We start from the raw sequence: 26,879 nt of genomic DNA on the forward strand, positions 1-26,879 counted from the left end.
GCGTTGAAAAAGGTCAACCACTTAAGCCTATGGCTGTTAAAAACACAAGTGTGCGTCGTCTGCTCCAGGTGCATAATGAGTCATCAGGATCTAGGCCACTTCTAATTAGATCTGGGTCATTTCCATTCAAATAAAAAGTCTAATTTGGTCACGCGCCATTCATAACACGACGCTGTGAGTACCTCCACGGTCTGTTGGCGTGATGAAGCCCGTTGGTTGAAGAGAAAACTCTTCAGGTCCTCGAAATATGGAACAGACCTGCAACAACAATCAGCTTCAAAGAGTGACTCCACTTTTAGTTATTAAAATACACGTAGAGTCACTTCATTGCACGACTCATTGTCCTGGTTCCCGTCTGTGTCAACTGCAAGTTTCTCACTTTTTATTTCCTCAGAATATTCAGGAATTATGTCGTAGGACAATGAAAATTATACAAACGTCATGAAAACTGCACTTGAAGGAGTCCAACACCAATTAAATGTGTGTTTTTTGCAGCATTGCCTGATTATAGACTGGAAAGTAATATTTGAACAGTATTTTTCTTTGTGCATGTTTTTTCTTCTCTTTACTCCCCGTGTGAATCTATTCTAACTTATTATCAAATGAGACGCTGCAGGTGTGCACCGCCACGAATATCTTCAATTCAGCCAAACATTTCATGTTTTTGTGTTGTTTGTGTGTTACAGTCTTTACTGCTCAGTCCAACACGAGTGAGCAGCTCGTCGTCTTGATCAGTCTTCTCGTGTTTGTGGCACGTTTGCCTCTCACGTGGAGCTGAGCTTCAGCGTTCAAGCTAACCGTTGTGTTCGGTCGGCTCTCAGGTGTTGAGGAGGATTTACTACAAGATCTTTCTTGGTGAGGCAGGAACCAAAGTGTCCAGCAATGTCGTCCACATGTCCTTCTGACTGCAATCGTTATGAAAGATTTCTTGTCCTGAAAGAGTTTTTTTTGCTGCGCGAAGCTGGCAGTTGTTCCTACAAGGCAACGTAGTCCTGCTTTGGTTTGACGAAGCCCCGCGAGAGCTGGACACGCGGTGGGATTTCAATTGGAGCCGGCTCCAGCGAGCCGGGGAGTGAAACGTGACCTTGGATTTCATACGCCACGGCACGGCGAGCGGCAGGCAGCGTGGCTCGCTCTCCAGCTCGGGGTGTCTGTGAATCGTCTCATCACCTGCGAAGCGATTTTTGAAATCAAAAAGAATCTCCATATGCCGTCCGTCACCGGAGACTTTGTGCACGACGGCGGCAACGGCAACTGACAGGAAGCCTTAAGGATGCCTTCGAGCCGAAAGCTAATTATCTCGTTGGCTCCGCCGGGTATCTCAGGATCTGACGGTATCTGCTTCAAGCTTTCAGACCACACAAAGACACGCTTTGAATTGTGACACCTACCCCCCCCCCCCCCCCCCCTCACCTCCTCTGGTTAGCACTGATCAGCAATCAGGGTTGTCGGCGTGTCAAAAGGACGCCGTGGACGTGTTTACGGACGCGTCGCTCAGCCAGCAGATCATTCCTAGAGAGCGATGTAATCCTGCGTTTTTCTGTCACGTGTCCAAAACAATAATTACTCATTTGGCGGCTTCATTTTCCTCCTGAAGGCCGGCGCTTCATAGCTCTGAATCATGTCCGCTGTCGCCGCCGCGTCTCCGTAAAGACTGATTGGCAACTCGTCCGGAAAGGTCAGAAGAGCCGCGCGGTGCTGCCGGACTTTGTGGATTCAGCTGAAGCCGTTATCTCTCAAGGAGCTGAGGATTATGACATCCGTGATTTGTGCTGCTTGAGTCAGAAGTGGTGACGGTGAATGCACTTATTATAATGAAATATATATATATATATATATATATATATATATATATATATATATATATATATATATATATATATATATATATATATATATATAGTGTTTAAACGCTGGTCTCAGATCAGTACCTGCTACTAAAAAACTTGAGGCCGGTTCTTTCAGGATGGATCAGAGTTCACGGTTTCTCAGCTTGGCTCTTTGGGTTTTGCGCTAATTTTTGCGCAAATGTTTGCATGATAACGTGGTAAAATGAGACAGTGGTAAACCCACAATTCAGCAGGTGGAGTATGCTCATGTTAGCATTTAGCATGAGAAAAATCCCTTGTGTTAAAAACTTCCTGTCACTTATTGGCCCCTTGTACGGTCGTATTGTGTTAATCTAGTGTTCTTATCACGACTCTTGTCAAGCACTTTTGTGACTTAAAAATACATGTACTTACCTTTTTAGCTTCTTAAAGTTCATATTGAGGCACAATATCAGAAGCACAGCTACTTTTTTCTGTTTGTTTAACTCTGTTTATGGCCGCAGTGATCCGGATGGAGCATAAAATGCAAGAACATCTCTGATGAAAGAGGGAAATTAAGGCTTTAAATGTCTAACAGACGTCCATCAGTAGTGGATAACAATACTAACGAGAAGTTTTTAACCTAAAAACTTCAAATCTGCCACCGAATCCTGACTTTAATTGGGGCCTCAGCTAAATGACCCTCCAATCATAATTTTAACGGCAAACCGAAACAACAATTACACGCTAGAAATGATAAATCCGTTGGCAGAGGAACCCCCAAAAAACCGCCCTCATTGCAGAGCACATCGTTATTGGGCTCTCATGGTAATTTCCACAGTGACAAACACACTCGGGGAGTATATTCGGGGCGAGAGATACGCTCGTCGCCTTTAGAAATGATTTCCACAACAGAGAAACGCCGCCAACTCCTGCTGCCGAAGGGGAGAGAGATACGAGGCGTAATGGCTACTGGCAGCGGAAACGAAAGGTGCATTTGCTCCATTTTATTATTCCCCGTCGTTGAATAATTAAGAGCTTTTGTTATTTCTCGACCTCCCACTGTAATGAGGCCAATGACTCATATTATGCTGATTAGCACATTGACAGATATCGCGCGCCGCCATTTTTGTTGCCGTTTCCACAATGAGGAGAAACTAAAAGTGTGCGGAGGCCACGGCGGCCGCGTTGATAAGTATTCCTCCGCCGTCTCTTCAGTTAGACAATTTGTAAGGTGATTGCTCATCAGCTGCCTCCTCCGAGTGTGTGCTCACAGATGTGCGCCCTATTCTACGTGGTGGTTGTGGTGTGTGTGTGTGTGTGTGTTTTGTGTGTGTGTCTGCGAGAGGCATTCTGGATCGTGAGCGGCGTGTTAATGGACGACGCCGCGATTACTGCGGAGCCGAGCTGACAGCCCCACGCGGCTAAGCTCTGACTTTCTCGGCCGAGACATGCCACTCAAGTCCGAGGGCAGGAAGTTCTTCCCAATTACCCAGAACGCACTGCTCCCACCACCGCCGCCTGTTAGCCGGAGCGGTGACAGGGCTCCATCCTGACCTTGACGCGGTGCTTCCTCTCTCTCTCTCTCTCTCTCTCTCTCTCTCTCTCTCTCTCTCTCTCTCTCTCTGTGTCTCTCTCTCTCTCTCTCTGTCTCTCTCTCTCTCTCTCTCTCTCTCCCTCTCTCTCTCTCTCTCTCTCTCTCTCTCTCTCTCTCTCTCTCTCTCTCTCTCTCTCTCTCTCTCTGACAGCCATGACGGTCTGGGCTCAGTCTGCTTCACCGCTCCACATTGTTACAACACAACTTTTTTAATTGTAGGTAAATCTTTTGAGCCGAACAGCGTCCAGCTCTTCTCATGGGATGCTTCTTCTTTTCATGTGTTTCATATCAATGTAGATGGAATATTTTTGGGGTTTTGGGTCATTGGTTGGACAAAAAGAAGACATATTGATTAATTTTCTGTCATATTTCAATCAAAAAGGCCAAATATTTGCTTTAAAATGTGACGTTTTGTCACCTTATTAGATTAGACTCAACTTTATTGACAAGCACAGAGCAACACAATGCAGTTTTGCATCTGAGCAGAAGTGCAATAGTTTAAGGTACAAATACATAATTATGTCGTATACGATATCTTTTGGTCGCAGTACATTACAGACTTTGGCCTCTGGGGTTTTGATTGTTTTTGTTCTTCCATCAACCAAAATGATTAATCATTTAATTGCGGGAAAAATTCAGCAGATATGTTGATGATGAAATAACAACAACGAATGCTGCCAGCGCTGTACCAAATGCCGTTTATTATAATATTTAAAGCTTCTCTTGCGCTCCGGCATTGGCTCCATTACGCTGCATTCAAAGTCTGCTCAGTAAAAATGAGCATTGGATGAAGGTGAGGAATGAGACTATCGTAGTATTCAGGTGTAATCTCTTGAAAAAGTTTGTTTTTGTGAGAAACTTCCAAGATGTTTTCACAGCAATACTCCTCACATTAGCTCCAAGCAGCAACTAATACATCATACTAATTCCAATGTTTTTCATCCCCGTGACCTTGATAGATGACTCTAACAACGTAAACACTGAGATGTTTTACTCTGATTTGAGGACGGTCGACATGAGATATTCATTGTTTGGGGGTTGGTGGTGTAAAAGGTTTTTCTCTCTCGTTCTCTGAACTTCATTTATCGTTAATAATCCAGCGCTGGAATGAATGCATTCCACTAATACTACGACATCCCTCGTCGTTGTGTGGCTCCGTTGTTCACCAGCGGGCTTTAAACACAACCGCTGTGTGAAATGTCGCTTCACTAGAACCACCGACGCTCTCCGAGTGGAGGCGGGAAGCACAATGGAAATATTTTTCCTTTGGAGTCCATTAATTGGACTTTTGTTATCCGAGTTCACGGGGAAATTAAAAACCTCAATGAGTTGAAATTGCCCGCGTGTGTGTGTGTGTGTGTGTGTGTGTGTGCTTGCATCTGCCACGGAGGCTTGTTAATCAAGTGGAAAACTCAATTTCATATGAGAGAATTTTTCATTTGACCTTTTCGTGGGCGCGAGTGAGCCTCGACCGATAAGTCCTCATGAAGGAGCTCCCCTCCACCGGCTCCGCCCGTTTGGTTTCCGTCGCTCCGACACGAGAGGCGGCGGCGCGCTGACGGGCCGTCGCCGCTTTACCCGCTGAGTCATTGTTCCAGTTTCTGATGGAATGGGTTCAACTCCATTCATTTATTCAGAGACGCTTCTCCAGAGATGCGTTGTTTATTTGAGGAGTAAAGTTGTTGTTATTTCAGCCCGACAGTCTTGACAGGCTTAAAAAGCATCTCCGCAGCATCATCTAATCTCCTTTCCTTTTCCAATATCATCTCCAGACGTCGCACCTCCGTTGTCCTGACCTGTCTTGTCTTTCTCTTCTTCTCGCAGACATGCTATGAAGACGCGGCGGCCATCTTGCCCGGGACGAGAGCCAGCTGTGTCAGGTACGCTCCGCCGACCTCAGCCCCCCCGTCCGCTTGTCACAGCGCTGCTCAGTCAGGGATGGAGTCCTATTTCTGCTTTTAAAAGAAGAAGAGGAAGAAGAAAAGGTGCACGATGCACAGAGGTTTTCCCTCAGAGGAGAGAGAGAAGTCGTGAATACAAGTTATCTTCGCCTCTGAGGTTCACCGCTTCAATCTCCGCTGCTTAACGAAGCGAAGGCTTTGTCACCCTTGCATTCCTCCAGTCATCAAAAGGGAATTACCCAATTGAAGGGGAAGTATGGTGGACGCGGCACAGGAGCTCTCTGGTGGACGTCTTGTGTTAAAGACGGGATCGGTTTGAATTAATGAATTTGTTAAAAACATTTGGTACATATGCAGGATATAAATTAAACCTGCAAAAAACACAAATCTTGACCTTTAATTGTACACCTCCTGAACACATTAAGGAAAAATTCCACCTTAACTGGGATCAGAAGTCCTTGAAATACCTAGGAATACACCTACCAAGAGATATCTCAACATTGGCAGAGATAAACTACACTCCCCTCTCAGCAAAAATTAAAGAGGATATACATCGATGGAACTCTATTTCTTTCCTCGGACTAAGCCATAGAATTGACTCTATAAAAATGAACATTCTCCCACGATATCTGTTCCTATTTCAAGCAATCCCTGTAGAAATTCCCCTGAAACAATTCTCTGAATTGGATAAAATAATTTCAAGGTTTATCTGGCAAGGAAAAAAACCAAGGATTAAATTTAAAACTCTACAACTTCCAAAAGAAGGTGGAGGAATGGCCTTACCCAACTTTAAAGATTACTTCTATGCTGTCCAGATTAAACCCTTAATTAACATGTGTACCCCATCTTATTGCGCCAGATGGAAAGATATCGAACTCTCTATTATGAAGGACCCCCCAATTCAAGCGGTATTGGCCCACAAAAACCTGGGAAAACTTATAGACAATTTGCAAAACCCATGGATCAAATTCAATTTAAAAATCTGGAACATGATAAGAGGAGAATATAGACTAGATCAGAAACTACAAATACTTCAATGGTGTGCTTACGACCCAGGGTTCAAACCAAATGAAATGGATCATAGATTTAAATCCTGGATCCCAAAAGGTATAACGACATTCTATTCTCTGACAGAAAACGGACAACTAAAGGACTTTGAACACCTAAGAAAAAAATATTGTCTTGAAAAATCCGATTTTTATAGATATCTCCAGATACGCAACCATTTTGAACATAACATTAGAAATACAATAGACCTGGATGAACCAATATTGGGAATATTCCTTGATGCCTACCAAAACGAATCAAATAAAGGTATTATCTCTAAATCCTACAAGGGCCTTATGGCGAAAAAATACCATACCACAGTATATGTAAAGGAAAAGTGGGAAAGAGATGGTAACCTCTCAATATCAAATGAGGACTGGTTAGATGTGTGTGAATTCCAATGGAAATGCACTAATTCTCATATATGGCGGGAATTTGCATGGAAGTGTGTTATTCGTTTCTTTATTACACCGAAGCAGAAGGCACGCTTCGCAGGAGGCGATGCCACATGTTGGAGACGATGTGGGGCTCATGAAGCAAATCACTGGCACATATTTTGGGAGTGCCCTGTGATAAGGCCTTTTTGGGCGGAATTTCATAAGACATTAAAAGTCATACTTAACACTGACATGCCCCTGGAATTTTCAACTTTATTTTTAGGAAAATTTGATTTTCAAGCAGGGCGTCGAGATAAATATATGTTTGGCATTTTAATAACCGCCTGTAAAAAAGCACTCACCAGACGCTGGCTGCTTCCTGAGCCCCCCACGATACAGGAGTGGATGGACATAGTAAATGACATCTATATTATGGAAAGGATCACCTTCTCCCTCCGCCTTCAGAGAAGTAGCTTTATTCAACTCTGGGACAAATGGGTGAGATATGCAAAACCAGTACGGACAGATTCTGTGGAGATAATGAATGAGTGACCCTGTGACGCTGCTCTAGCTTAGGAAACCTCTCCGACCTTTTTTCCCCTCTTTCTCTCTCTAGCCCCCCCCCTTATCTGTATTTCTCTGTTTATGTGTACACTCTCCCAAAATGTTCAATGTTACTGTTTCTGTCATTTGTAAAACTGGATAGTATAAATTGAATACTACACTAGTGCTGATGTATACGTTGTAAATTAAGCTGCTGTCCAAAAACAAAAATTAAAAATTAAAAAAAAAAAAAAAAAGACGGGATCGGTTATGGTGACGCCTTCAGTGCACAAACGGTCAAAAACAGAATGAACTTTTGCGTTTGCTCATCATTTTTAGTTGCGAAAACACCCCGACGGATGTTTTTTTTTTGTTGCCAAACCGTTTATAACCTAAATCAAACCAATTAAAATGTAGTTTCAAACAGATGAGGCTCTAATACTGTGCATGTAATAATATTTTCTATCTAATAGAAACACAATTTGACCTGCTGCAGTTTGTTTGTTTATGAAGACGGACTGACAGCAGCCTGGAGTTCACGCTGAAGGCACATCGGAGCGTCTCATCATGATGTGGTTTCTTTCTTTAACACTGGACGGAGGTTGTCTGGCACCTCGGGGACGCAGTTCTTGGTTTTAATGTATTTGCTCCCTAAAAAAAAGGGGATGAGCCCGTTCAAACGGCAGTCAGCGTTAAAAGAAAAGAATCAGAAATACTGTTAATTCCTCAGACTTCATACAGCTTTGAGCCGAAGAAGACAGTTTAAAATGTTTCAGTCGGCGCGATCGCGTCCAGTAAACGGACACGGGTACGTAAAAACCAAATCTGGGTGTTGCATCTTTTAAACGAGACGTAAGAACATCCTGCTCTCCTTCCCTCCTCGTCGGCTCGCAGCCCGCAGAGACGCAATCAGTTAGCATACACATGTCAGGCGCTCCATGCGAGCTAAAGTTCAAATCCCCGTCATGTGCGCCTGCGCTTCCCTCAGCGCCACAGGCGGGGTCCGTGTGGAAAAAGGTCACCTCTCTCACAGGAAACCGCCCCGCTCTCACTTCCCCCTCGTCCCGCTGTTTCCAGCCGTCGCCTCTCACCTAATCACCACTCAGCGAGCCAGATTAACACAGGAATCATCCCGCAAATCTGCATGCGATTAGCCTTTTCTGGCCTCTGATTGTGTTTTAATGTGATGTCATTGTGCAGACGGACACGTTGCTTCTCCGTCTGTGTTGTGACATCCAAAAGCCCTCAACGAGGAGAAGTTGGAGACGATAGTCGGCGGCGGCGGCAGCAGGTTTAATTGAAATAAAAGCGATTGTCAGCGAGGGCGGAAGCTTCCGGGGGGATCACAGGAAAGTGTTTTGCTGTGGCTTGTTCTCCGGCTACGAGGGAAAGAAAGCAACGCCGGGGCTTCAAAGCCGCATCTAATCACAAACTACAAAGCGGAGGCTGAGCTTTCTGCTCCACGCGGGAACATGCATGTGCAAAACGCACGGCTGAGTCACGCGTAACCTCCCGGTGAAATATTCAGTGGGAAGAAAAAGGGAGCGAGTGTATCGACGGCCCTTGGGGACCAACAGCATCTTAGAGGCAATTCAGCCTCTTTGAACCGCCTCCCCTTCCTCCCCAGACCAGGACTCTGAGCCTTCTGGGAATCATCCGAGTACAAATAGTTAAAAGCAGCACTTTATCCGGCCTTTTTCATTTATGAAACGCACTCTTTTCAAATATTCAATCAACCCTTGAGATCTTTTCTTCTGACAAGTCGGAGCACTTGATTTCTTCTTTCTTGTATTCATTTAGTGGAAGAGAAAAACTATGATGACTAATAGTTAATATACTCTGAGTGTAACGTTTCCTTCTTCCCACTGGGTAAAAAAGTGACTTTGTCTTGCTGCTAGGCTTTTAAATTGGTGTAATAACAAAGGGTCCCGTGCATAAAGTATTGATTTTAAGATTAATCTCAGCTTCTGAGTTTGCTCTTGTGTGTTTTTTTAATTTTTTTTGTCTCCGCCGAACTCGAGTTATTGCCTTTTGATTTCATCAGAAAGCCGAGTGTGAAACGAGCATGAATTTCAATAATGGATGGATTCATTGCTCACCCAGTTCAAGTATTAGTCCGCCGCCGCGGCGCCGCGCTAATTGAACAGCGCGAGCCGGAGATCCCGCTGCAGGCGCTGTTTGCTTAGCTTCATCGTAATTTATCAAGCGCACCTCAGCCGGCACTTCATCACGTCTCAGGAGCGACCCCGCCATCTTTTTTCCCTGCGAGTACGTCACGCCACCGGCTCCTACTTCTTCCTCGCGGCGAGCGGGTCGCGGCGTTTTGGCCGCGCACGGCACGGCCGGCGATGGGGCCGAAGAAGAAGAAGAAGAAGTCCTCCAGGGACTGACGCCCCGTGTTGGCGTGCCGGTTGTGACTCATTAGTGGGTTTTTCACTGATCAATCACGGCTGGATCATGGCGGGTCATTAGGAACACAAACCTTGAGTGTTGTTGGCCTCAGGGGGAAATCCAGTGAGACGCAGTGGGAAGTAAAGCGCTTGATGAGTTGGAATATGGACGTGTGTGTGTGTGTGTGTGTGTGTGTGTGTTCTCCCTCAGACTGTATTAATTGTAACTGCTTTGATTGCCAATTAAAAAGGGAATTCATCCCCCAAGAGTTGATGATTTTGTGTATTCCCTGTACACATGTCCGTAAGCAGCACACGTAGCCACAGTGAAACAACTCTTTGGTTTGTGGACGAAGGTTTTTGTGTTTTTTACTGACACCATCTTGGTTTTTGTCCATCTCTTGGCAGAACAACACTGTGGTAACGACCTGTCAATCACCTTGTAGTCCCGCCCTAAAGCATCAGCTGCTATATGGTCTGTTTGACTCTGAATGAGCATCGTGCTAGAGATTGAGACATGAACTCGTGTTAAACTCAGAGGGAATACATGGAGAGAGAGAAGTGGACTCGTTTCAATCAAGACTTTTCACTTGTGTTTTGCCTCCAGCTTTCAGAACCGGAGGTTGTCGATACGTTCCTCATTTCAATCCATACCTCGACAAAAGCATCCTCTGTGGGTACGGTGAACGAGCCGGTTTACAGACAGGAAGAGCACAACACAGACGCACACAGATGGACCACTCAATTCCTCGGCGATGATAACACTATTAGGCCTTTATTGCGCGGCTGCCTCTGTCCCTGACTGCCTTTGTTTGGTGTTATTCCATCTCAAAGACTCTATTTGCGATTATGGCGTGGGAACAACAATGAGGCCTCTTAAAGTGTCTTCAGATCAATGGAGAGTCTTTCATAAGCTTTCCAAACATCACAGCGGGAAAGGGCAATCTCACAAGATTATACTTGTCAGATTAAATGAAACCGCGGCGGGGTTTCAATCGGCTCCCAATCCAAACAATACGACCTCAGGACCCTGGACTCACTTCGCGCCTTGATTCATAATGTGTGTCCGGGTTCAGACAAAAGTGATCCGTCGGATGAGAGGGAGATTAAATCCGGTCCAAGTTGTTTGTCTTGGCCGTCCCCCACAGGACCGCTCCAAGCCGACGGGCCCGGATCCAAATCCTGTCTCAGAGTACCGTGTGAGGACGGCTCGACATCGACACGTACGCTCACGGGCGTCAAACGTTTCCATCAATAAAAACAAAATGGCGTCAAGGACAGGACCGACTTCATGCAGGTATTTCCTTTCAGTCCAATAGAAAGTCTCCTCACTTTTTCATGTGAGGAAAAATAGTAGTTTATCGTCGTAGTAATATATAAAGGATGTCAATTTTGATGGCTGCACAATTTACTGTCAGTTTTCTGCTTTAGTTCTTCGTCTGTGTCTTTGCAGTTTGTTGGAGGCGGATACTTTTAATGGTTTGTGTTGTGCATGCGACCTCGCGCCACAAAGTGGGCCGGACGCAGCCCTCCGGGTTTCACACGGTCACCTCTTGTGCACGAGGTCAGAGAGACGCACGGCGGCCTTTGAGTCGCAGGGCTGCGTTTAGTTTTCTGTCTCGCGGTAGAGCTGAGCGCTCTGCCCGTCAGAGCATCGCCTGACGAATGAACGTTTCATTTAAAGTGAAGGTCGCGAGCTGCTTTTGTTTTGAAATCGCTGGCGTGAATCTCCCCTCTCTGTCTCTCTCTCTCTCTCTCTCCAGCTATGTTTATTACTTCGCTGCTGATTTAAAGCTTTCGGGCTGACACACATCCTCGTGGAGGTCCACAAGCAGTCACACACACTTTGACAGACCTGAGACCAGCAGAATAAAATGACATTTAACTTATTTTAGTAACACTAGCAATGCTAACTGTTAGCTGACGTACACGTACGCTACGATTCAAGCTTTGTTCAACTGGGCAAAGGTGTGTCACACCTTCATCATGGTAGCATCTTGTAAAATGTGGCTATCCCAAAAGGAGCAAACGGCCGTTCTCTGTGTGTTTGAGTTGCTGGATGACGCGTGAGCTCCGCCGTCTGATGGAGGTATCGAGGTGAAGGTGTTCTTAAAGGGAGACGTCCCCTCAGTGGACGGCTCGTCTTCTCCCACTCCGGCGGCGGCCATTTACCCCCCCGCTTCGCCTCTGCTCTCCGCACTTCCTGGAGGCTTTTCAGCACACGGCGTCTCTTTGAACGGCGCCGTTTGATGTTCCAAACCGAGCGGGGCGCGTCGGACTGCGAGGCTTTCTCCTCGCTCCAAAACCTTGCAGTCTTTTGTGTATTCAAGGAGCAACTGCATACTCTTAACCGTGCATGACTTTGATAAAGCTTAACTGTGTGGATGAATAGACCCTCCCACCGCACAGTGTGACAGCACGCTGCATAAGGGGGCTTTTATGCGCCGCCATGCCTTCGCTTCAATGCGGGGCCTTGGACATTCGGCGCGTTAGTGTTTTGATGGCGCATAAAATTAAAGCCGGGTTCAAAAAGCTGAATTCCTGAAAGGCCATTCATCACGTCCGCCTCCATCAACGAGGTCATTTTTCATTTTTCCCCGCGTTCTTTGAGGGAAAGTAAAGAGTGAGAAAGAAAGCTCAGTGAAAACGAGCTAACAAACAAAGAGAGTGACAAAGGAAGGAAAAGTGTGTGTGTGTGTGTGTGTGTGTGTGTGTGTGTCCTCGTCCACACTTTCCCGCCGCGTTCATCAGCCAGTAAACACGTCAACGTTCACTTTTACATCTCTGAACGTTTCTGTTTTCCGCCGCTTCAAAAGAAAAGCCTAAACTTCCTGAGTTTCTCTGGACGTTGGCGCTCTGCAGCTCTTGCTCGCTCTCCAGCGCTGCACGTGGGAGCGCCGGCTTTGTGTCCGTCTCTGGCTGCACGTGGGCTGCAGAGCATACTAAGTACTTTGTGTCGGTGGGATATTACGTAAACGTAACTCCATCCAGGCTAATTTCAGTTTAACAGGGGCAGCAGCGCTGTGGGCAGCGGGAGGCTCGCTCTCTGTTTGAAGTGACACTTGTTCTTCGAGTCTTTTTCAAAATGCAAACTGCAAATAGATTGACACGAGAAAGGAGGAGTAACCAGCGAGCTTTCACCGATCAAAGATCCCTCATGTGATCACCATCTTGACCCTTTGACCTCCAGCGGCGTCTGCTTTGTTTAGATTGTTTTACTTTATTTTATTGGACCGATGCCAAAAGGTCAATAAACCATAATACAAGTAGTGTAATTGTGTCGTGAAATCTAAACGATACAAAATCCGGACACATTTTCATAAAATGTGTCGTTTGAAACTGTAGAAGCATAAAAACCATATTTCTAAATCACATTTTATTCATGCTTTTTACATTTTAAAATGTGCATTCCTGACATGCATTGGTAATATACTTCCATTACATCTCCCGTTTACGTAGGTTTCAGGTGAACTTACACAACCAAAGTAGTGTTTCGGGTTTAAATAAGTTTGTGACATAACTCTGTTTGTTGCGTAACTGAAGAAGTGCTGGACCGACATGAGCCGAGTGGGCTGCGTGGGTCAGTGTCAGCACACAGCATTGGACCAGTGTATTGGATACTGCCTCAAGGTTGCACAAGTAGAAATTGATAACAAATGTAATTCCCTCGTCACCGTCATGGCCGCCTCCCCCTCCCTCCCCCAACCTGCACACGCCGTGTAATTCATAAAGAAAATCCTCCGTCCTCGTTGGTCTGGTTCTCTGCAGGACTGTGTGTTTTCTGTCTGTGCGCAGGCAGAAAGGAGAGGAGTTCAAGGACTCATCAAGGGCTCAGAGCCCCGGGGGGCCTCCCCTCCCTCCCACAGAGACAATGATGACTCTCCCCCCTCATCCGCCCGCCCGCCCGCCCTACCTGCCTCCTTCCTGTCCTCCATTTTGACACTGAGCAACGAGGCCCGCTCTGACCTTGCAGCAATTTTTGCAAATGCGCGCAGGTCGGCCGGCCCTTTTCACAGCGACGGGAGGAGAGCCGCCTGCAGCCGCCGGACCAACACAGGGACACACACACACACACACACACACAGAAGAGTACATCTGCAGAGAGACTCTGTTTTTAGGTTCCCATCTCCCCATGGGAGCTCCCTATCATCACAAGGTCCAGCAGGCTACACAACCCGCAGACAGCTCTGCCATTCAGCTTCCCTCCATCTCTCTCTCTCTTCCTCCCTCCTCCTCCTCCTCCTCAGCCCATCACACCTCCAGCATAATAAGTGTCTGCGGCAGTCACACCGTAGCGTCGGCATCGTAAACCCCCCTCCTCCACCGGGGGGGCAGGACCAATTCACAATGGCCCCCGCCTCGCCGCCGCCTCCCCGTTGTTCTGCTGTTTATTTATGACCCCCCTCGGCCCGCCGACGAAGGGCGTTATGAGAGGGATTACACGGCCGAGCCGCCTGGCTCAGACTCGCTCTCATCACTCACCGCTCGTCCGGCGGGACGGCGGAGGACCGGCGAGCGAGAGATTACCAAAGGGCCGGACCGTTCGAGCGCTCCGGACGCGTCGACTGGTTTGCGGCCGAAGACGTCTTTCGAGGGAACGCCTGAAAATAAATGCGCGGCGGCGCCGCGAGGGCTCCCGGCGCCAAGGCGGCTGTAATTGAAGTGGAAATGACAAAAGGGACTCTGGAGCCCGACTGCAGGAAGTACTGAGAGCCCCGACTGAAGGGAGAGGGCCGGAAGACGGGAGGAGCCTTTCAGAGGTGTTTTTATCCTCAACCTCACATCCTCAGTCACTTTGACATCATACAATGAAAGCACAAGAAGGCTCATACTGCCACTATATATATATATATATATATATATATATATATATATATAATTTAAGATGCAAAGTGATTCATAGTGTTTTTTTTACATATTTGTACTTCTTTTTTAATTTTTTTTTACATGTTCTACACAACATATTTCTGTTTGTGTTTTTGCAGAAGATACAGAAAAGCCTCGACTTAATTACTGCCCTCGTCTGAGGGATGCGTGTCACTCCGGTCTCCTCAAAGCGATTTTAAAACCCACTGACCGAGCGGCGCTCAAGGCTGCTCCTGTGAGAAGTTGACATTTCAGAAATACAAGGTTTCCACCTGGCAGGTTGCACAGAGAGAGAACATTGGCACATTGGCAGACTTTCCTTTGGGAGGCTTTTCAGTTTAACAGCTGTGTGAGCACACACACACACACACACACCCAGACACACACACACACACAGTGCAAAAACAACACTCATCAGCAAAGTGTTAAACGGTCGCTGTTGGTAATTCAAGCAGGTGCGAGCTGAGATTTGCAAACATTTTTCATTCTCATAGACAGCGTTTCCATAGCGTGTGCTGCAGAAATCCCACCATAACTCTGAATATGACAACATTCAGAATTCGATACTCATCCTGTTAATAGCATTTTCTGTTTGGATAATTCAACTGAGGCCTTTTTTTCAGATGGCAGCATGTGGGACACGCTGATAATATTCTGGTCTTCGGAGCTTTCTGTGGACACGTATGCGGCGCGTTGGGATTTTGCATCTGAATTTGTGGTTTTTCACGCTAGTTTTGCAGCACATGGCCTGCTTCCTGTTTACTACTACAAACCAACAAACTCACTTCCCAATGCCCAAAAGAAAAGCCGCCATTTCTAGTCGGAAGGATGAACGAAGGACTTGACTGTGCACCAACGCCGGCCTGAGATGGGTGAATTTCCGGGAATCTTTTTTAAGTAATAAAGGCGATAAACTGGATTTTCTTCCCACGTAAAAGGTGCAAAAGAACAGAACGACATTCGCTTTGAGCTCCTGAAAGCACCAGGTGGACAGATTGCAACAACAAGCGCTGTCAAAACTTTTTCAGCGTGCACATGATGGCAGTCAGTTCCCTTTCACACCTCGCCCTTTATATTATTTCACGATTCTGCCGTCGAGGCTTTGATATGAATCCACCGGGACGCAGAGCGATGTTGTACATCAAGAGATTAGAGAGATCAGAGGGACTTGAATTGTTACGGTAGTAATTCCACGTGTGTGTGTGTGTGTGTGTGTGGGCGGTGGTGATGTGCTGGCAGCGTGACTTTCAGCAGGTGTGTGTGTGTGCGGTACAGTGGCAGTACAGAGCCTTGTTTTTGCGGATGTGGCCGGCGCGAGTTGAAACGCTTTCTCGCCAGCGGCCGGCTTCTTGAAACGCTTCGGTTCAATCGTGACGAGTATCTCCTCCTTTCCTTTCCGCCGGGCGTGATGGATGCAGGTGCTATTTCACCTCGTGTCCATGCACACATCCTTTTTTTTCACGGCACTAATTTTCCTTTGCTGTCAGAAAAAGAGAAGGATTTAGTGTCAATGTTGGCGTGTTGCTGAACGGCGCCACAGCGGGGCTTTGGAGGTGTTATAGTATTAACTGAAACACTCAGATGTGTGTTATTCTCTTTATTGTGTCAAACATGTACCTGTCCTGTGATTATGTGTCGGGATGGATTTGTTTTGTGTGTTTTTAGTTGGTCTTTGTTGACTTGTTGTACAGTGAAGTGATGCACATGCGTAGATTAAGTTAAATAAGTAAGTAAGTTGATAAAAATGGAAACTAATGGGCAAGTTTTGTGAGGGGGCGCCATACCAATCAGAAGTCCAGGGAGGAGGATGATGAAGAAAACAACCTTCATCCCACTGCTATGTTTTCATTATGGCTCTTGACAGTACAATTAGTCCAAAATGTGTTCTCTAAGTGGTGAAATCAGCATATTTTAGAGCTACAAACTCATCCAATTCTTGCACAGGAAAGCCATTAACTACTGAAGCATAATTAACACCCACTCAGTTTTTATTTCCTCCGTAGCGGAGCGCTAAGAACGCTCGAACACGCCTTTGAACCCACAACAACAGCCCCGAGCCGCCGCAACACGTGTTCGAATCTGTGTCGCGAGCAAATCTGCTGAAAGGCTCTTGGTAAAAGATATTTGCACAAAAATAACTTGAATAAATTAAACCGTGTTGGAATCTTCTGATGTAAGTGGTTAAAAGGAATCTCTAAACATCAGCCCATTTAAAGTGTAATTAAAAAAACTGATTTTTGCATTTGCTGTGAGATATTCAGAACGAGCCGGTGCGTAACATCAGCCTCTCGGAGGGTTATCGCGCATGAAATGAGAGGAGGGAGTAAAACCAGCCCGGCTGAACAGCACAGAAACATGACCGGCCCTCCGCACGGCGTTCATCACGTCGAGTGGCGCGAGAAGAGGGCTTGAGAAGCGATGTGTTGTGCGTCCGGCACGCTCGAACGCGACCTTTCTGTCCCCGCTTTGAGTTCCCTGATCGACTCCCACGAGGTTGACTCACATGAAAACGACAGCATGAAGATAAACACTGTAAAAACAGATTGAAAGGTCACATTTTTATGTAAAAAAAAACACACAAAACAACAACTCCACGTGAAGATAGAGGCCTCTCCCGCTCAGCAGGACCTTCAAATAGACAGATTATCTCTTGCTTCACCTGAAGAGGGATTCAAATTCTCTCCGCCGACTTATTTTCAGACGGAGACCTTTGCTGAACGTATGTAGTCAGCGCCAGAAGGATTAGCGTGTCCTGCACTCGGCGCCACGGCAAAGATAATTAAGAGTCATTAGGACGTTTTTCCGCGAGGAGCTTTGTTCATTTTCCGTTTCATTCCCCCCAAAGCGCGAGGTCGGCGCTGTCATTCAAGCGCCGTAACGAGTCACGCTCGCTGGCTTTAAATGTTCATCTCATTTATGCGCCGGGAGGAACATTGCTGCATCCGTCCGTGGAGGAGATTGTTCTGAGCCGAGGCAGAACAGGCCGGCGTCGGAGTTCAATGGCGGCGGGCTAATTGCCGAGACACTCGCGCACGCCGTTGCATTGTTAGAGACCGTTGGAAACGCGACAACGAGTGCGCACGCCTACGCGCCGACACTTTGTCTTGCTCTTTAAAGCGAGGCTGTGAAACACCAAAGCTCATGCAGCGACAGCGACGTTATTTTGTGTCCTGTAGGAGGCAAAGAGCAGCTGTAGGTTCACCTGAAACACACCTGAGTGGCCGTACATGTGCAGCGTCTCACCTGAAGTACAATACATCCGCTTGATTGACAGCAGCTGGCAGGCTGAGCCCCAGCAAGGGAGCGAAATGCAATTACATCATGAACTCGTTGTCGTCAACAGTTGTTGCTGTTAGAAACAGATCTTTGTGCATCCGTAGCGACGCGGAGACTTATTTTTAACACGTGTTCAGATGTTCAAAAAGCGAGCTGGAAGCAGAGACGCGCGAGGCAAAGAGCTGCAGTTTGATAACGCCTTTTTGTCTGAGAGGGAAGACGAGTTCAGAGGTGCAGCCGTCACTCCGACCCGGCGCCACGTCTCCGAGGGAAGCGCCGTCTTCTGCTGGATTTTGTTTGTGCGGGTAAACAGAGAGCGCTGACATCCACACGGGGAATAAGGCGGCAACGGGAGATCATAAAGCCTCCAGATGGGTGTCGCGGGGGACTTTTAGGTTTACAAAAGCAATTTTTATTGGCTGAGGTCACAGACTTGTGTATCTCTGTTCCCTCCGCTCCCAATCCCCTGTGACGCCGGCAGAAAGAAAGCCTCTTCTTGATGTTTTCCCTTCACACTCGGTAGCTCGTTCCAGCGGTGTGATATTCCTGTCTCCTCTCGTCTCCGTCTCTCCATCCCCTCCTCTTGTGATTCTCCTTCTGAACGTGTATTTTGCGTTATGCAAATGACACGTCTCCCACCAACTGCTGACGGATGGCAAAGTCGTAACTTCATACATCCCCGCTGTTTAGCAGCAGGAGGAAGTGGAAAATAATTGCGGCGCTCCCGCTACAATAAGCTGTCATTTTGCGTTTCCGCTGCATGAAAGTGGAAAACAATTATTTTTACATGTTTGCCCATCTTGAGTGTTATTGGTATTTTACGGGTTTAAGCCATAACAGTCGACACTTTTGAAATTTCACAATAATAGAAACGCACAGCTTTTCCTCTCCCGCTTATCGTCTCTCTCCCACAGCCGCGCTAACGCTGGCGTGGGCGTGTTCGCGTGGCTCTTTGGACTAACAGCGACACGTTGGTGGCATCAAACCGTTCAAAGAGCCGCCGCACATCCGGCAGCTAACGAGTCAAAACACTGCAGTCGGTTATGTAACGTGCATCCGTGAATATCATTCAATATTAAAGACCAAATGAGATACTTATTCAAACGTCTGATTGGCCCGTTTGGTGTCGGTGAACGCCGGCATCAGCGGCCAAGTACCCGTTTAAAATGGTATTTATAATACTTATTGTCTTACCGTCAGACGTGTCCACATCCTTGTTGTGACCCTAACAAATAGAAATGATGGACAAAACTGTGCAAATATGAAACGCCCCGAAGAATCAAGGATGAACTAAGTGGATTTTGTTGATCGAGGAGCTCAAGGTCACTGTGACTTCACTCAGAAATGCAGCTAATTATGCAAATGTTGCACAACCGTCTATCAAGAGGCCGACCTCTAGTTTGCATGTGATTCATTGCGCTGCAGCGGTTCCCCGTGTTGTATCTCTGACTTTACTTTATCTCACTTCCACTGGTGCAGCTTCCTGCTGCGGCGCTGACCTTCACTCCCAACTCAAACTAGTTGTGATGCAATGAGGCCTCACGCCTCTTCAGTGCCACCATAGATTCCTGTAAGGGGGAAACGATGCACCTGGAAAAACTACCGACTGGGAACCGGGGCGAAAGTCAACTCCAATTTGAAGGTAAAAATCCGGCTCTAAACTTTATTAGGTCCCATGAACGTCAGCGCTGCAGAGAAGTCTGGCCTGCGAGGACGCTTACTTCCACCCGGCGAGCCTCGGTGAGGCTACATAGTTCACAGGACGGAGTCTGCCGCGTGTTTTCCTGCAGAAACTCGCCAGCTGCACAGCTGGAAAAATATCAAGAATAATTGGCCATTAGTGTATTTGCGGTAAAGGAGCATAATCAAAAGCTTTTTAAGCAGCCGTGTTGTTTGCCTGCACGCGGGTGCACGTCGCTCCGCGTGTTTTGTGTGTACGTCCGAGGCGTTGCAGAGCGACGCGTGCAGTCATTACTTCGCAGCGGGTTGCTGACGGGGCATTAGGCTCTCCCGCGGCGGGGCTCGCGAAATTGCGCTCATTACGGCGTCTCAGTTCAGATCCGGCCCCGGTTTGCTCGCCTTCGCCCAGCGCTCGGTTACGGGCGAGCGCCGGGCGCACAAAGAATCCGCTTAACAAATCTCATTAAGAGAGAAGGCAAACTTTCAATCGGAGGCGAGATCAAACCGTAGGAGGTAAATATTGACAGTAAGGCAGCCAGCCGAACCAAAACCGCGTCGCTGGTACTCTTTGTTTTGTTACTCGCAGCTTGACTTTGTTCTCTTCCATTTAAAATTCACCCACAGCATCAGTGCTGCTCGCTGCAACTGTTCTGTGTGATCTTGTGTCAAATAGTAGTTTCCCCAAGTATATTTAAAGTTTCTAATTGGACACGGCGCAAAAAAAAAGTCCACTGTGAAGTAATGCTTAGTTTGTATCGCAGCATTAGAAGTTCGCTGAACGTGCTAGCATGTGTCGCTGACATGAGAGAACATGCAAACACAATTAAGTCCTTGCACTTTCTCATTTGTGGAGCTGGAACAACACCACACGAGCTCTTCGGATGTCTCTTAATGGAGCCTCATGCACACCGCCGTGCAGACAGTGTGATCAAATGGCCGTGCGTGCTTTTAGCGCATGTAGCGCCGGCCGTCCGGTCAGCACTTCCACCGTTGTTTGGACCGCCGTGAGCACCATGAGCTCCGAGCCGTCTGTGGAGAGGCAATCAAAATGATTGGATCTTGCACCTTTAAGACACATTTGGAGCAAACGACACTATTCTGGGGAGAAAATAAGTGATATTGACGGAGAGGAGGGAGCTCACCTGTTTTATTGCTCACTACACCGGTGATTCCTGAGCAATAATAAAGCCGAGACGACAGCTCTCTATAACTGACCGCTAACACCTCAGGCTGTGGTCGGAGGCGTAGATCAGCTGGGATTTCCAGCAATATGTGAAAATATCCTCCCTTGAGGTTTTGTAACGTATTCTTTAGAGAAAGGGAACATATATACAGACGTATAGGTAAGATAAGTCAAAAAATCCTGCTACATCCTACCATATATGTGACTTTCTCGGCTCCTCTGAGGCGTTTTCCTCTCATGATGTGAGCTTGAGGCTCAACGCGAGTAGTAGATGAAGAAAGGAACACGAGACGCTCGGAGCGAGTGATAACTATTGAGAAAGACGACTTGATGGAGGATGGGAGGTGAACTGGTCAAAGAAACACAGGACAACTAGCGGTGGAGACCGTAAACTCATGTTCAGGGTAATTTTATCACTATTAGACTTCATTTTGCAACCAGAGGACTCATCCAGAGGACAGAAAAGACTCCTCCGCCCTCGGCTTCACTCTTCAGAACCGAAGGTTTGCCTCCCGGCAGGACTCTGAGCCAAACGCCTCTCCGTGCCGGTCCCAATCCCCCCGTGCAGTTTACCTCTGAAAAGACGCCAAATGAGACTAAATTTGGAGCGCTGGCCTCACAGCGAGCCCTGCTTGGAATACAGAGTCGGCGTATCATTCAAAAACAGGACGGCATCGAGAGAAAAACATGTATTTTCCATCTCATCTTCTCTTGCGATCAGCCAAACTTCTATCGTGTAATTAAACATAATTGCACATTCAGAGCTCGATGGGTCTTGCTAATTGGTCCCACATTAGAAATCATAATCACCACTGTGGCCGCAGGATAATGTGTTTTGCATCTCCATTGTCAGTCAGTTTCTGGCAGCGGAAGCGTTCGACATCAACACCCGCCGTGGCGTCTTTGAGTACTTGTAGAGAAGTGTAGCTTTGTTAGCCAGTTGGTTCTGGTTACAAAGGTTTCCTGTGGAGCAGAGCGCCGCCGCTCCTCAGAACAAAATGTTTTCAGCACTGCATTGGACGGGATTCAGCATGAACGGCTGAATCAGTGAATGCATGAATCCCTTCACATCCAGACCATGAAAACAAGCGCAGACGTCCTCCTCGTGTGCAATCTTCTGCGAATGCTCGTCAGTAGTTTGTGTGCAACAGCTGCACCAAAAGCAGCAGAGGGACTCCCTTACTGGCTGCTTTTCCAGGTCTTCTTGTCTTTTTCACTGTAACAGAGTGAATGCAGCGGTGTGGCAGGGCAACGGCTTCAATTTGTTCAAGTTTAAGTCAACTGGAGGGTGGAAAACACACTTCAAGACCTCAGCGTCCCTCACTACATCACTACAGATCAACCTCAGGGATGAAGCTCATATTCTGGATGCAAATATCTGATGTCATAGATTTAATCTCATGCAATCGGCTTGACAAACACATGAACAGTCCAATGCATCAACAAATATGCTGTTAAGGGTTGTATATGAAAAGTATCTCCGAAGGAGAACGCGTAGCTATCTTTAAGTGTATTCTCCTGAAGAGCTGCAGAACAACGCAGCAGCGTTTGACGTATTGCAGCTGAGACGACTCATCGCGCTGCTGAAGCTGCGTCCGTCCTTCGCCGTTGAGTTTGTTTTTTTACTCGTACGTGATTTTACTCTAAGACGACGACAGTTAGAGCGGATTTCTTACTCTGAAAGGCCGTGCACATGAAGAAAAAGAAAAAGAAAAGACCTCCGTGGCTTTCAATTAAAGCTCTTAACAGCATCCAATTCAGATTTTTGCTCCACCAGGTCGGGGGCGAAGTCTGAACGCTCGGCAGCTCGGCCCGTTCGGTCTCTTTGTTTGAGAGAAATACTGAATCTTTCAGCTCAGAGATGAAAACAGTGTTTGGCTCTATTCAAGGTTCCCACAGTGTCGCCACAGCGTTCAATACCAAAGGCCAAACATTAGAAACTCTGTCACTGGAGGGGTTTTATTTTCTTTCTTTTTTTAGCGCCGCTGGTTCTCACCAAGTCTTTGACACATTGATTAGCCCCTGCAGTCTCACACAATACCCAAGCTGAACAGGATTTGGCTGCACACCGCTGCGGGGAAGATGTATTCTAGTTATTATGACAGGGGGACAGAGACTGAGCTCACCCGAGGAGAGCGATTCACGGATTCAGAACCACAAAAAAGTCCCATTTGGTTGGTGGGGAATTAGTCCGAGTGTAAAGGTTTAATAGTTCCATCCACGCTTTCAGTGTTCAGATGTTTGCAGAGGAGCCGCACACGAACGTGTTCGTTCTTGTCTCATCGCCGTCCGACAGTAAACCCGTCGGCTCCAGCGCACCGAGCCGCACCGCAGCGCTAGTCCATGCTACTTCTGGAGCCCCACATTGTGCAGCGTGTGGACTCAGACCAGCGTTCATAAGACCGGCCGCCGCTCCGTCCTCCTAATCCGCCGCCGCGTCCCGTCGCTGCGTCGCGGCTCCATCGACCCACTTTCCACACGGGGATCATTAAAGTTTCATCTTATCTTTTAAATCTCAAAGCCAAGAAGGGAAGAGAGAGAGAGAGAGAGAGAGAGAGAGGGAGAGAGAGAGAGAGAGAGGGAGAGGGAGAGGATTCAGGACAACAGAACGGAGAACTGTGGTGGATATCAGAGGTGTTGATCACACCGTGCAGCTCGTGCTGTCGTCCCTGCTCGCTCCATCTGACGCCTCCAGACGCGACAGAACCAGAATCACTTGCAGAAAATCTGCTTCCGGTGTTTTGGTAACGTGAAGATATTAAGAGAGGTTAAGAAAAATCAAGATATCTATATATACGGGTTGCGTGTTGATGATACAGAGGTGGATATTCTGCACTCCTGTAAGCAAGGTGCTGTATTAATCTAATGTAAAGACAACTATCATAGTATAATGAAGTTATTTTTGGGGTTTATTTTCCTGCAGTGCGATCAGCAAAAGCAAAACATTTGTGTGTAAACTATTCAAACTGATCCAACGTGTAATGTGCATAACAAACAATGCATGAACTCGCTCCAGTGTATTAAATGTTCGAGTGAGAGGACTGTTTGTGCCGTGACTTCAGAGCACACGCCGTGCAGCAGTACATCACGGAGCTGTATCTTTAGTGCGGATCCAAACACAGTAAATCCGAATTGTCGCCGAGCGACTTCCATCAGATTAACTGTTGTTTCGGTCGTCATTTAGAAGTCGAAGGATTCCCGTCGCCGACGGAGGGAGCTGATCCCGTCTTCGCGAGAAGTTATCGGACGGCGTGCGCCGGGAGATCAGATTGAAACGCTGCGTGACTTCACTCTGCCGATCGTTCCCTGAAGCTGGATGTTTCTCTGCGTCTGACCTGAATAATAAAGGAGGGACAGTTCGCCGTAGTGTCGTAATGTGAGCTCGACCTTTCTGCTCGGCGGCGGGAGGACGGATAACTCCGAGTGTCTCTCGGATGCATCACCTGATCCAGCTGATGTACGGCCCATAAAGCCTGTAATGCACTAAAACTACAGGTGGGGGATGAATGCCAACTTCCTGCAGAGAGGAGGTGCTTGACTCGGTTGTAAAAGAGGACAGTCAACACATATAGTCCCTAATACAGCCAATAAATCCCCTTTGTGTTTCTGTTCTGCGATGCATAGTGACTCAATAGACATTCATTTAAACCACCATCTTCCAGATTAACACTTTAAATGATGAACGTCGTGGGCTCGTGCTTGTTGGGATCAGACAGACACAGAAAATGTAAGATTTCCAGGTCGTTCTGTATTCATGTCGAACAGATTCATTCAGCCAGGAAGTCTTCTTGACATCAAGAGAAACCTGCGAACTAATTACATCTACAAGCCGAGATGAGTCTCACACACAGGCACTAAAACAAATAGCACTAACGCAGCTAGAGCCCTGTCACACTAGGAAGTGATAGAAGTCTGTTATCTCAGTGGAAGAGTTCACACGGTTCATACAGAAGATATGTGTGTACTTGTATGTTCATAACTGTCTGCAAACAGAGAGCAGTTTACCTTCTGACAGAGTTAAGCTTTATACAATTAAAATGTGCAACGTATCTAATAACCTGCGTAAAGAAAAGTGGTCTTTTACTTTGCCTTCTTTTGGATCAATTGGATTGAAATACAATTAAATGCAAAACTTTGCAATTGTGAATTATGGTGTCTCAGAAAAGTGAAGCCAACGTTGTTTTGAAAACCTTAAACCTGCGTTATTTCTAATATCCAGCAGGGGGCGACTCCTCTGGTTGTAAATAGAAATCTAGAGAAAATGACTGTACTTCTCTTTTGATTTATTCCCGTTGTAATCATGAGATTATGGTCTCAATCTCTAGATTCAAGACTTCTTTAACACAGCATGATGCTATTCGGTACGTTCAGGTCCGTTTGGAGGTGAACCACAGCGTTGGGTCTCGGAGTTGTTCATGTTTCACAATTGTTTTCTGTTCATGAAAGTTCATTTTAACATTTTGGACGCCCTTCGCTGTCAAAGCACTGAACTTGTCTGACGTCACAGCGACTGTACGTCCACTTCTTTACACATCTCGATGTCTTTAGTTCATCCAGCGAGCGGCGCAGCACTGGGAAACCAACCCGTCCCAGTTCACAGGAGCTTTTTTTAAACCAGCCGATCTCATTCGTCTCCACTAAGGATGATGAACATCAGAGACTTAGCTAGCGTCGCCTCGTAAATGAAACGCGGGCGACTTCTGGGCGGCAGTAATGGCCGTCGCTCGGTGACTAACGGCTCTCTCGAGTAATGAATAGCTGTGATGAAAGGGTCTCCGCGCACCAGCGCAGGGTGTTGTGTCATGTTTTCTCTGTTTTGAATAGAGAAACAAGCCTGCGTTCTGCGAACGCGCTTATTTAATATCATCTTATCGTGTCTATAATCAGCATTTCATTTCACTCTCAGCGAAGCTGTCATTAAGGACTGAGATGTAATGACAGTCGTATTCTGCTCTCTCGCTGTGGATCAAACTCCCATCGAGCCTGAACGCCGTCTCCATCTCCACAACCTTTACGATTCTCACCACGGGTTCATCTATTAATTCCTCACTTAATTACAATGAGACGTCACAATGAGCAGTGTAGCAAATAGCACTTAGCCTAATTAAACTGATCGAGAGATGATCTGTAAACTCTCACACTGGCTACGGGTGTTTTTAATTAAGTCATTTAACAGAAGCTATGCACGTCGGCTTATTGAATGCTACCAAATAAAGCCCCACAGCTTTACTGTTAGTCTCTGTTGTCTTTATTGTGGCAGTGCTCCGATAAGACAATTAGAAAAGACTAAATTATATAGCAGAGTAGCATGAGATCTTACATATTTCATGATTGGATTTTAACAGATCCACTTGTGTGAACTGGGGAAAATAAAAGAGGATTTATTAGACAGGTTGTGCAAAATCACCAGGTCATTTTTCTGCAGTGAAATGTTCCTGTAATCGGCGTCAAGCTAAAGAAAAGAGCGCAATAATGGGAGAGTCCAGCTTTAGTGCTTTCACTTGCTTCATTAGTTCATATCGAGTCATATATTTTTGACACGTTTGTACATTTTCTGACCGTTCCAGTCGGATAAAACAAATTCCAGCTGACTCTTTATTCCATCACAAACTGAGCAGCAGATAAAAAACCCAACCTGAAAGTCAATCGGGTAAAGTGCCTCGCCGAGGCCGGACCCGTCAAGTATGAGCGTTGACGTCGAGCTCGCTGAGGCCGCCGTTACGCAACCAAGAAGTTCTGATCCGACGGCTCTCAGACGACCTCCCTTCAAGGGCGGAGGAGGAATAATGGATGTGCTGCAAGAGACGACGGGCGGAGGGGGAGGAGTGTGTTGAAGCTGCCGGCGAGGAGTGTTTTAGGATCTCTATCTGCAGCCACACGGTCCGAGCTCCGGCTCCTGAGCGACACTTAAGGATGAGGGACGAGGCCAGAACGCCTGTAATTACACGTGAAAGTCGTGTCCACGTACAAAATAAACAAGTGGTCCTCAGTGTCCAGCTGTCAGGGCAATTGTTTTACTCGCTCGGCGTGATGGAAGGACAGAGAGTCTTCGTCCTCTCTCTCTTCGTGGACGCCTTCAACTGTTATTGTGCTTAAATCTTCTCCCCGTTGAAGCGTTATTACACAAATCGCTGCGGCGTCCCTCTCTCCGTCCTCCAGCTCTCCGGGCGAGTGTGTGATTTACGAGGTGTGTGTTTTCCAACGCGGAGAA

General features: G+C 46.8%; 1 protein-coding gene across 2 annotated transcripts in view; it reads left to right on the top strand.

Moving 5' to 3' along the window:
* LOC137794071 (beta-1,3-galactosyltransferase 1-like) overlaps nucleotides 1–26,879 on the top strand; it is a 72,781-nt gene that overhangs the window by 31,377 nt on the left and 14,525 nt on the right. For both annotated transcript variants that reach the window (XM_068590666.1, XM_068590667.1), the window contains one exon: nucleotides 5,230–5,285. The gene's annotated coding sequence lies outside the window, so the exon portion shown is untranslated. The remainder of the gene's footprint in view (nucleotides 1–5,229; nucleotides 5,286–26,879) is intronic.

Source organism: Clinocottus analis, unplaced genomic scaffold (genome assembly GCF_023055335.1).
Source record: "Clinocottus analis isolate CAN_PGR_092001 unplaced genomic scaffold, fCliAna1.0.p SCAF_24, whole genome shotgun sequence".
NCBI lineage: Eukaryota > Metazoa > Chordata > Actinopteri > Perciformes > Cottidae > Clinocottus > Clinocottus analis.